Raw genomic sequence first — 12,656 nt, 5'->3', positions numbered from 1 at the left:
GAGTCATTTGGTTCTGTGTGGTTGGAGTCGTGCAGAGAAAATTCTGTTCCCGTCATTCTAGCCCATTTACCTGGAGATTGGTTTCTTTCTCGCCCACTGATCTCTATTCTCCTGGGAGGGCCTTGGGGAGACAAGCTGGGGGCTTCTAGCTGAAGGGTGCCCTTTGCCATATCACAGGTGAAGACCTAGCATTATGCTCCCAACAGTCTGAACTCTGCACCCGTGCTGAGGTGACCACCCCATTAGACCTGCAAGGGGATGTGGTGGAGGGTGCAGGGGTGGGGGAGCAGTTTTTGAGTCAGGAAATTGCAAAAGTTCCAGTGTCTGCAGCCAAAGTCTCAGTGTGGAAAATTTCAGGCTCCAAGCAGGGTTCCAGAGGAGGGGGAAAGGAGCCTTGGGCCCAAGATGCTTGTCCCGGGCTTCCCAGACCTGGGCCGTCCCGCCAGGGGAGGAGGTGTGGTGAGGGCACACGGCAGTATACTCCGGGGCAGAAACCCAGGGAGTGAAGGACTGCTAACTCACATACCTTCCCTGCCCTTACACCAGGTAGAAAAAAAAAATACAGAAGGATCCTAGATCCTAAGGGAGGGCTATAGAGGAACCCCAGACCTTAATGTTCAAAGGGAAACTGAGGCACAATGAGAAATAATTTTCTCTAGACCAGACCAGGGTTTCAGTGTGGGGATGGCTTCTCCCATGTAAGGGGTGAGCATCCCAGCAGGCATAGGAAGAGGTGTAGTCCTGGGGGAAGATTTAGGGAGTGGGGTGGTCTGGGCGGAGGGCACTTCCCCTCTCCTTGGATTCACTGCCAGGCCCTCCACTAGAAAAAGCTGAGGCTCAGGATATCCAGGAAGATGAAAGGATGAAATGAAATGGGGAAAGGGGTGCCAGCCATAGAGGCCAAGAGTGGCTGCAGCCTTGGCCAAGCTGCCAGCCTAGACCCCAGCCCTGCCTGGCCCAGCCAGCAGTGCTGCATCCCCTGCAAGGGCCCTGCTCTGCTTGGTGGCCTCGCTCCAAGTGTCAAGGCTCCCACCTGTCATCAGGAATCACCAGGGCCCCACACGCACCATGCTGACCCTGCGTCCGGTCCCGGGACCATTTGACCAGACCTGGGGGGAGCCGCCCGCCGCCACCACCAGCATCTCCGCTGCCTGCTCAGGCCTCCTCAGGGCTCCTGGAGCCAGGCCGAGAGCGTGCAGCCTGCCGGCTTGCGGCTGGGGATTTCACTCGGAGCCGCTACATTTGGAACCCATTATTTAATCATTAATTTCCTCCTCTCATCGACCCCTTCCACCCCGCCTCAGCTCGGCGCCCCCGCCCCAGATTAGATCTCCACGTGGTGCTTTGCAGTGATCCCTGACAGGGGCTTCTGTGCTGGGGATGGGGAGGCAGGGAGGGGAGTGAGCCAGCGGCTAGGGCTGTCCCAGGCCTGCTCAGCGAATGGGGCAGCCCAGGCCCTGGATGTGTGGGACTAGAGGGTCCAAAGTGTCCAGACCCTGGCCCCAGAACTCAGGGTACAAGTTGTGGCCTGCCTGGGGCAGAGGAGGGAGCCTTCCCCAAGATTGAGGGAGTCTAGCCAGCCCTGCTCTGGCGCTTTTGCAGGCCAAGGGCTCCTGAAGCTCCTCTATGGGGGAGCCTCCACAGCTGGATGAGACTCAGCGTGCCTCTTTCTGACCCCAGCCCCTGCCCACTTCTCCCCCGGGGGCTTCATGGAGGTAGAGAGAAGGGGAGCAGGGTGGGGAGACCTATGCTTGGTAAGGCTGTGGTTAGGGACCTCCACTGTTCTAAGGACCATCCCTGGCCCCGAGTCCAGCCAGGTAACAGGCCCATCCCTCTCCCCAGGGAGCTCCCAGTCCAGGTGAGGAGCAGAGACTCACCAGGAGCCTAGACCTGGCAGGGCATGCGGAGCACTAGTGCAGTCCCAGGGAGCCCGGGGTCTCTGGGGCTAAACCAGGGAAGCAGAGCCTCTATTGGGCTTCTCGGGACATGAAAGCAGGTGAGGTTGAGGGTGCACAGCCTTCCCCTGCTCCTCCACATACCCTGCATTGTAGGCTGTAAGACCTGAGGAGTGGCCATGACCACAGCAAGTCCCATTCCTGGGGAGAGGCAGTCCTGAGGACTGTGCACCTTGGGAGGGAGGAGAGGCCGTGAAATCAAAGAAAGAGGGGAGGAGAAAGCATTTGCATGCATGCTTGCTTAGTTGCTCAGCTGCGTCCAACTCTGTGACACTTTGCACTGTAGTCCACCAGGCTCCTCTGTCCCTGGGATTCTCCAGGCAATAACACTGAAGTGGATTGCCATGCCTTCCTCCAGGGGTTCTTCCTGACCCAGGAATCGAACCAGCATCTCTTGTGTCTCCTGAATTGCGGGAGGGTTCTTTACCAGCTGAGCCACTGGGGAAGCCCTGGAGAAAATTTTAACGGGAGTCTACTCTGGGCCTTATCTATGTGCTAGGTTCTTTACCGCAATCATCATCCTGTCATCAGTAGTAATAGCATAGCTAACCTTATATAGTGCATTTATGTGCATCAGTGTTCTAAGCAATTTACATCTGGACCAGATGTAAATCCTCCCAGCAGACCAATGATGGAAGCACCATTATTTTGGTTACATTAAGGATGGGGACATTGAGGTTTAGAGATATGAAGTAACTTGGTCTAAGTGGGAAGAGGCAGGATGAGGAACTTAAGTCTGTGCTCACCCCAGCACCTAGAGAGTTTCTGGATGTCAAGTTATCTGGGCTCAGTCTGAATGCAGGTTGCCATTATTCTCCCTCTCCACCCCCCACCCCAGCCTTGGGGAAAGCTGGCCAGCCCAGGACGCACTGGGAGAGCTCCGCAGGAAATGGAGAAGGGACAGGGGCCTCCTCTTGCCCATCACCCTACTCACAGCAGCATGCCTTCTGCATCCCCCATCCCGAACCTTCTACCTTCTTCCAAGACCCAGCTCAGTCTTCTCTGTCATCCCCAATCCCTTCTCTGAAGTCTTCATAACTCTTAAAGGCTGAGACCCATCACTCTCCCCTGCTGTTCTAAAGAAGTTCCCGGTAGGTGAGATTTTCTTTACCCAGAAGCCCTTGAGAGCAGGAAAAACATCAGAAGAACCACCTGGGGCTGGAGGCCAGGATGCTCAGGTCCGGCTCTGGATCTCACTGCCTCACCACTACCTGAGGTGTATAAACAGGGGTGGGAACCCCAGGGACAGGCCTGTCTCTCTTTCTTCACATATTCTCTAACTGCACTAGCTGCACGTTGCCTTCTGAGCCTCTGGATGGACTTTTATCCTTTTTTAAAAAAAATTTTTTGCTTCTTAGCCTCTGAACACCTTTCCTGTGCTTGAAGGAATCCCTGACTGAATGAATCCTGGTGAAAGACAGGTCCTGTTTCTTACTGCAGATGCTGGAGTCATGTGCAACTGATTCCAGAGCATCTGACCTGGGCCTATTGGAGGCACCCTGCCTGGACTTGAAACCCAGGAAAGAGAAGAATTACTCTGGTGGTGGCTGGTGGCAGCAGCAGTGGCAGTTGTGGTACCAGTGTGCAGGGCAGCAGGTGTTAGGATTCCTTCTGCTGCATGCTTTGGGCTGTGCTATGGCTTTTTGACCTCCCCTGCTGCCTGTTGTCTTCTGAGTCTATCTTTCCAACTCTGGGCAATTCTCAGAAACCCTGAATAGACTTTCTCAGCTTTAATCAGTCAAACTAAGTTTTTGTTGCTTGCAACCAGAGCAGTCTGGATTCTCAGAGCCTTCTTTGCCCATCTTACACCCACACTGTGGAGTCTACTTGGTTTGCAGTCAGATATGTAAGGACAAGTCAACAAGCTGACATTATTTCCAGTATTGGTTTCCCAAATCAGACACCCTTTCTTTCTGAGAAGACTCTAAGGGGGTGGGGGCGGGGGAAAGGACACCTGATGTAATGGATGAGGAGAGGCTTCAGCATATTCAGACCTAGGGTTGAGATCCTGCCCTAGATTTTCACAAGTGATATATTGCTAGCCTTTTGGAGAAACAGATCTTTAAATCTACAAAGTAAATATAATAAAATATGCTTCATATCAGTTGTTTCAAAGATTGATTAATAAACTAACGAATTCATTATTAATGAACAAAAAGTGCCTAAGTGAAGCTTGACATATAATAGGCACTCAATATTTATTTATCCAGCTAGTATTTTCTAATCATTGGTTCCAATTTTCACTCCTCTCTATGTCCATGCACTTTGCCATGTGATTTTGTGGGTCCTCCCACTAGAAGTACAGTTTGCCGGCCCTCAACTGTTTGGGCTCTTCTACATGACTTGCTTTGGTTAATGGGATGTTAGCAGATTTGATGCAAATCAGATGTGATGCAGTTCAGTTCAGTTGCTCAGTCATGTCTGTCTTTTTGCGACCCCATGGACTGCAGCATGCCAGGCTTCCCTGTCCATCACCAGTTCCCGGAGCTTGCTCAAACTCACATCCATCGAGTCAGTGATGCTATTTAACCATCTCACCCTCTGTTGTCCTCATCTCCTCCTGCCTTCAATTTTTCCCAGCATTAGGGTCTTTTCCAGTAAGTCTGTCCTTTGCATCAGGTGGCCAAAGTATTGTAGCTTCAGCTTCAGCATCAGTCCTTCCAATGAATATTCAGGACTGATTTCCTTTAAGATTGACTGGTTTGACCCCCTTGCATTCCAAAGGACTCTCAAGAGTCTTCTCCAACACCACAGTTCAAAAGCATCAATTCTTCAGTGCTCAGCTTTCTTTATGGTCCAACTGTCACATCCATACATGACTACTGGAAAAACCATAACTGATACAAATAGAGACCTGAAATGTGCTTGTACAGTTGAGCTTGGCCCCTTGTGATTCTACTGTCATTATAGGAGAACATGCCCTGGGTTAAGTGCTAGTCATAGAAGGAAGAGATGTTTATGGAGTTGATCCATCTGCAGCTTGGAGCTAAGGTCAGCTGACCCTCAGATGCGCATGAAAATGAATGACCTTTTGTAAAAGCTGTTCAGTTTGGGGATGATTTGTTATACAGCCCAGTAGTGACAGTTGTTGACTGACACACTTAATAACAAGAAGTTTAAAGAAGCAATCCAGGAATGACAGAGTCTGGCCTCCAACGTGCTATTAGAGACCCAAGCTTTTGCTACCTCTCTGCTTTGCTATCCTTAGTGTATGACATTTGGCTTCATTGTTTCAAAGTATAGTTCCTGTACCTCTGAAGATCATGTCCATGTTCTAGGCAGGAAGAAAGATGAAAGGTGAAGTGTGAGAGTGAAGGGCAAAAGCTGAAAAAGAACATGCCTATTGAGTCTGTTCCTTCAATAAACTTTCCCAGAAGTCCTACCCACTACGTATTTTATATTATATATATTATGTGCATGCATGCTTAATCACTCATTCATGTCCTCCTCTTTGTGAACCTATGGACTGTAACCCGCCAGTCTCCTCTGTCCATGGGATTCTCCAGGCAAGAATATGGAGTGGGTTGCCATTCCCTTCTCTATATACATTATATTATCCCACTTATGCTTTATGATCCAAAACACTATTGTAATGTGACCCTAGATGCAAGAGATTCTGTTAAAGCTGAATATTTAAAATGCATCACAATGCGTCTTTGAACAGATTTGAGGTTCTATAGGGAAGATGAGGGGACTATCTGCCTTGGATTTGTTGAGAAGTTATTAATATAATGTGCCAGGGAGTATGCTAAGAGGTGGAGATGCAGCTGGCCCTGGGCTCCTGGCTGAGTGTGAAAGAGAGGTGAGCACAACAGGGATTCACATTCTTCCCTACTGTCCTGTGGGAAGGAACATCTTGGGTCTGTTCTGTCAAGTGTGAAATGGGTGTGAGGCGATTTCCTTCCCCAGCACCCCATCCCTGGGATAGTGCACTGTTTATGGGGGTCCAACTTTTTTGAGTTGGATGGGGATTGAGGACACAGAGCACAGAGGAGGCTTCCCTCTCCCTGGATGGCCAATAGGCAGTGTTCTGTCTGTTGCCCATAACAGGTGCTGTCCAGATAGCAGACAGCTCCTAGGAGGTCCACTCAAGTAGAGATCGGGGAGTTTGAGGTTGTACCAACTTGGCTCCCACATGGCTGCCTGCTGTTGGTAATGAATGTTGCCTACCAAGGGGCCAGCCATTTCTAGATGCTGATCCCACCCTTGGACACTCTGATCCTCTGGGTTCAGTGCACTCCTTGTGTTCAGGCCCCACTCCTTGCCTCATGCCTCCCTCTCACTCCTTTCGCTTTAGTCTGGCGCATCCTAACCACATTCATCACTTCTTCCATCCTCTCAAGATCTATGCTTTTAATTCCCTAAAGTCTATTTCTGCTTTTTCTACTGAAGCGGGCTTTCCTGGAGGCATACATGACTCACAATCTAGCTTCAGTGAGAGAAAGCCATGGAATGAAAATAAATACTGAGATAAAAGAGTACATCAATGCAGATGCTGAAATCCTATCATCCACATAAGCGATCAGGCTATTCCAGTATAATGTGACAAAAGCTAGGGAGGCCTAACCCAGCTAGAGATGCCTAACTTAGCCCATGGGAAGGGAGGGAGGGCAGAGACTGAAAAATTCATTCAGTTATCATTATTCATTGGCACCTATTCGGTGCCAGGCGCTGTCCTTGGTGCTGGTATGAGAGGAGTTAATCGGGTGCATGACAGAGGGTACTTTCCTGGCAGGAGGGACAGCCAGTGGGGGTGGGGGGCAGGGAAAGAGCAGGACACTCAGATAATTATGAGTGGTGTGAAGTGGGTCCAGGAAGATGGGTAAAGCGGGGGTGTTAGGACATGGCGTTGGAGCAGTAGGAAGGCACCTGGTCTGGTGGGACCTTTGGGAACATACTTGGAAACTTGACCTCTATCCTGAGAGCTGAGGGAAAATATTGGTAGGTTTTGATGTGAAGCAGGTATTAATATCTGAAGGGAGGAAGAGGGCTCTGGCTGTGATGTGGGGAGTGGCTCTGAGAGGTGCACACAGCAGGGCTGGTTAAGGGGTGTTGCCACGTGGTATTTCAGGGCTCCCACCCCGCCCGGAAGCATGGGCATGAGAGAGGGGGGTGGGTGAGCGAGGCAGTAAAGGCAGAGGAGCTCTGGTGTGTCTGCTCCTCCTTTTCAGAAAAGTCAATAGGGCAGCCTTTCTGCTCCTTTCGATACCCCCCTGCCGTATTTTCCTTCTTGGGACCCAGGTCCAGTGTTCCTCCGGGTGAGACTCATGCAGGCGTGGGGAGATGGGGGTGGGGGCCGAAGAGAGTTCTAGGCTAGAAGGAGCGGGCACACAGGACTGGGGAGCCCCAAGCACTGAGCTACTCCGCCCAGGCCAGTCGCCGCCTTCCCCCTCCTGCCCTCCGCCAGCCTCAGTGCCCTCCTGCCTCCTGGGGGTTCCTCCCCAGCCTTAGGTGTCTCCATTCAGCCATGTTCAGGCTCTAACCTCCCAGGAGCCCACTGTGAGGAGACCAGCTCTCAACCTGCCTTCTCCCACTGCTCTGAGGCCAGACAGGACGCCCTTTTCCTTGGCTCCCTAGTCCGGGGCCTCCTGCAGATCTCTGCCCATGGCCTCCTTCTGGCCTTCACGGCATCACTTCATTTTCTTTGGCTGTTGCTTTTTCCTCTTTCCACATACCTGGTTGGCTTCCAGGATCAGCCGAGGCTCAGACTTGGCTACGTGGAAATAGAGATAGACACAGTCTCTCTATTATTTAATTTAGTGAAAAAATTTTTTTTAAAGAAGGGAGAATTCTTGGCTAGGTTGGTACCTCTTAAGCCAGGATAGCCTACCAAAGACCCTGGGAGCTTGGACGGGAAGTGGCCGGCAAGAATCCCCTTTCCAAGCTTGAAGGGCCTCCCCGCCCCCGCCTCAGGTCTCCTCTGGCAGGCTCCAAGCCTCTCGGCTGCCCTCTGCCTCCCACCTCCTGAGCCTCTCTTGCTCCCAACCCCCCAGGGCTGCGGCCCTTGCCAAGGCCTGGCAGTGACACATTGCTTAGCCCCCGCCTGGGGCCCTCCCAGCTCCAGCGACCTCTGGATGCCCCCCCAGGCCCACCACACACAATGGGCTGTTCCAGCCGAAATTCCCTTGCACTCTGGAAAGAGGAAATGAGAGCAGGGGTGGGGGCAAGGGATAGCAGAAAAAAATTAAATGAGATGTAACCAAGTCCTGGAAGGAGCGAGAGATGAAGGAGGAAGGAGACGAGGATTAGCTGGCTTGGTTAGGGGCTATCCCTGGGGCCATGGCAGTGGGTCTTGTCAGGTCATACCCAGCCAAAAATGGGTACCCACACCACCCCTGGGACAATGTCTAAAGGCAGATCTTGCCTTGGTCTGGGCTTGCATGAGTCTTCAGCCCTGCCTCCTCTTGAGTAAGCACTACCATCCATGAGAGCTGGCCAAAGTACCTGAAGTGTCGGAGGCGCCCGAGGAAGCCGGGGATGTATCTGGGCTGCATGGCCCCACAGGAGGAGCTCTGGCACGGTGGCCCTTACCACAGTGTCCTAGCAAGCTTGGCATCCCTGGCTTCCCCTCACTCTCTGATCCCTGATTCCCAGCACTCCACTCTTGGGGCCTTTCACACTCCACTGCCCTCTCCCTTCCCCAACAAAAGCATTCCACCCTCTAAATTCCACAGCTCCTTGTCATTTTGCATCTTTATTAACCAACTATATCTTTCCAAAATGCATCATGGTGATTGGGTAACTACTATATTGTCTCTACAAGACTGCGGCTCTTGGGGAATGGGCTCTGTTCCCACCAGTGGGGCTCTCTGATGTCACCGCATCAGGGAGCAGAGCAGATGTCCTACTGCTCACCTGAGTGGAGGCAGAGGCACCGGAGAACAACCCAACCCCAGGCCGGGGGGCCCAGGGGACATCAAACCCTCACAAACCTTAACAGTGGTAGAGACAGTACTGGATTATTGCTTAATGAATTGAGTGAATTTATAAAAGCAGCGCATTAAATTAACCTATGCTAAGATATAAATGACTAAGAACCTAATTAGTCTCCCCAGACAAAATGCTCCTATTTGTGATGAAAATGCTCAATAAACTAGGGAGAGGGAAATTTCCCCAACCTGAGAAGCTTGGTAGGGGTGATAGAAATCTTCTAAAGCTGGGTTGTGGTGGTGATTGTGCAACACTATGAATTTACTAAAATCATTGATGATACTGTGTTACAAGTGAATTTTATGTAAAATGTACCTCAGTAAAGCTGTAAGAAAACCAGAAAGATGTTGCTGATTAATCTAGGTGTGTCCTCCATGGAGTAATTCCTTCCAGCACAGTAGAGACCTGTGGGTCAGATGAGGGCAGACTGGTGACACCCTGCTGTCCCCTGGATCTGTCTGCCAGGGCTCAGGTTACTGCAGGTAAGAGGTAAGACATCCTTCTCTGTTCCCGATCCAACGGCACCAGGAAATGCTGCTCTTGGGAATTATTGGGATTCTGACTCTGGGTGCTGATGCCCTTTTGACTCCCAGGAGATTAGAAATAGAGGGTACATGGGTGAGCATATGAGTGTGTGTAACAGTATATGTCAGTGTGTATGTGAATGAGTGTGGGTGTAGATGAGTGTGTGAATATGTGTGTTCATGTTTGTGATCTGTATCCCAAACCTCCAACAGTGACTACCTACTCTGCAGTTAGAGAAGCTCAGCAGAGGAAATAGCTGATCAGGTGAACTGGCCAGCAGGGAGGGATGACTAAGGGTTGACAGCAGCCTGAAGCCAGCTTAGGAGAAAAGGGTCGCTTGAGGTTCCTCTCCTGCCCCATTCACTTTGCCATCTCACTCACATATACACACACAGACACAGTCACATACACACACACACACACACACACTGTTATGGATGTTGAGGCCACAGTCATCAAGAGGGCCACAGCTGTTTCTGGATCTCCAGACACTAAGAAGAAGATTCTGAATTCTTCCTTTGATCCTCCTGCTACCATCACACCCTCTTTAAGGAAACAAAAATCACAAGCATATGATCCTCAAATTTTTTTAAGTTTGATGCAGGATACATCTTTAATCTAGTGTCTGGTAGAGAGAGAGGAGGACACACCATTTTGGGGGTCTTGGCCAGCATCTCTTGCTCCCTCCCCCATAATATTGGAGCATAAAAAAATATATTGGAGCATATATAACAAGGTCCAGCTATTTTGCAGGCATTCATCTCTCCACCCATCCATCCACCCATCCACCCATCTACCCATCCATCCATCCATCTACCCATCCTTCTGTCTACACATTCATTTGCTGAGTGAACTTTTTACTAGGCACCCACCAGATGCTGGGCGCCATGCTGGGTCCTGAGAACTCAGTGGTAGAGGATCCCAGGTTGCTTCCCTTAAGGAGCTCACATCTGCTGAAGAAGACAGAGAAACTAGATCTACACAGTTGCAGATGTTTATTTGTGTTTGCATATGTGTGCAGAGAGAGGGGTGGGTAGTACCCTAGAGGTCACAGAGCAGGGTCATCTGACTGAGCCTCAGAGAAGGGATGCTGGTTAAGAGAAGATTTCCACAAGAGGCGGTGCCACATGTATTCTAGTGTTCATAAACAGCACTATTTACACTAGGTAGGACATGGAAGCAATCTAGATGTCCTTGGACAGGTGAATGAATAAAGATGTGGTACATATACACAATGGAATATTACTTGACCATAAAAAGTAATGAATTTGAGTCAGTTCTAGGAAGGTGGATGAACCTGGAGTCTATTACACAGAGTGAAGTAAGTCAGAATAAGAAAAACAAATATATATTAATGCATATATGTGGAATCTAGAGAAAAGGTACTGATGAACTTATTTGCATGGAAGGAATAGAGACACAGATGTAGAGAATGGACTTGTGGACACAGTAGGGGAAGGAAAGAGTAAGATGAATGGAGAAAGTAGCATTGAAATATATATACTACCACGTATAAAATAGATAGCTGGTGAGAAGTTGTGGTATAACATAAGCGGCCCAGCCTGGTGCTCTGTGATGACCAGGGGGTGGGATGGGGGGAGAGGAGGGAGGCTAAAGAGAGAGGTGATATATGTATAATTATGGCTGATTTGTGATGTTGTACAGCAGAAACTAACACACATTGTAAAGGAATTTTATAACCAAATTGTAAAGGAATTTTCCTCCAATTAAAAAATAGATTAAAACAATAAGATGTGGTGCTAGCGGAACAGGACAGAACAGCTTCTGTAAACTCAACAGGTAAGATGAACCTTGACTTGTGGTGGGGACTATAGGCAGTTGGGGGATGGATGGTGGCCTCAACAGGCTCCTTGACATGCTGGAGGAAGAGACAGTCTTTGGGCTTGAGATTAAGGCAACAAAGGCACCCAAGTGCCCCAGTCCCTGGGAGTCCTCGCCAGACTCCCTGCTATATCTGCAGAGGCTGGAGCCACTCAGATGTGCTTCTGTTTATAAGGTTTAGGATGAAAGAAATGTGGAGGAGGAAAATCTTCCCTGGCCCTGTGCCTGTCGTGGACTGGTGGTTGGGAAATGCTGGGCGAGAGGCTCACTAACATTCCATCAAGCTAATGTTCTTGCCTTCCTGGTAGGGGAGCTGCAGTACTAAGTCCTTTTCTCCATAACGTCAGGGAATGGGGCTGGGGGGGTGAAGTGGACCGAAGAGTGCGAGAGAGCACAGACCACAGGCTTCCCTGGGGGTCCCAGGTGGTGGCATCACGGTCCCTGCCCTGGGGCATCACCATCTGAGGGAGAAGGCATCAGACCTTTTCTGGGTCCCTCAAAAACAGTCAAGAAGATCTAAGGGCAGGGGAGGTCCCACCTGGGAATTGTGAGGCCCAGGCCATACAGTGACCCTAAGGACTGGGCTCTGGGCTGCAGGCACCCACGCAGCTCCTCTCAGCCCCCGAAACGATCGCAGGATGTTTCAAATCCCTTAATCCCATCAAATAGGTTACCAAAGCTTTCATTTTTAAAAAATGTGCCTCAAACATGAGCACTATCTGAAGTATAATGGGATGTGAAACGCGGAGATGTTTGAGAGAAGAGGAGAGTGCGGGGAAGTTAGATACATCATGTTCTTTGCAGATGTCTTCAAGAAGGTGGACAGGAGGTAAGCCAAGATCCCTGTGATGGTGAGAGCACGGCCTCACCCAGAACAAGAGAATCTGAATGTCTGCCTTTCCAGTGAAGTGAAAGCACAGTTCAGTTCGGTTCAGTTGCTCAGTCGTGTCCGACTCTTTGTGACTGCATGGACTGCAGCATGCCAGGCTTCCCTGTCCATCACTAACAATCAACCTTAACTCTACACAGAGCTGTGAATAGACAGGGCTGTGTTCATTTCACTTCCCAAGACTTTGACCACATTACCAGTCCAGCTGGAGCTCCATCCCCGCTTTGCTCCCATCCACATGCCAAGGCCGGCTCTGGTCCTATTTTCTCCAACCCTCTGAGGGTCCACACGGCTCTCGTGTGACTTGGAAGAGTTGCCAGCTCCTCTCTAAGAGCTCTCAGAGGGCAGATGGCCATTTGTTCTTCATGTCCCTGATGCCCACCTATCACATGCCCAACACCAACACATACAGGGATGCCTAACTAATGTTTCTCTGATAAGATTAGATAGAGGCTTTTGTATTTCCTCCTGTATGACTCATGTCCCCCTCCAGGTGAGTTCCCCTAGGTTGCAAA

Source organism: Odocoileus virginianus, chromosome 2 (assembly GCF_023699985.2).
Source record: "Odocoileus virginianus isolate 20LAN1187 ecotype Illinois chromosome 2, Ovbor_1.2, whole genome shotgun sequence".
NCBI lineage: Eukaryota > Metazoa > Chordata > Mammalia > Artiodactyla > Cervidae > Odocoileus > Odocoileus virginianus.
This window is presented reverse-complemented; position numbering follows the sequence as displayed.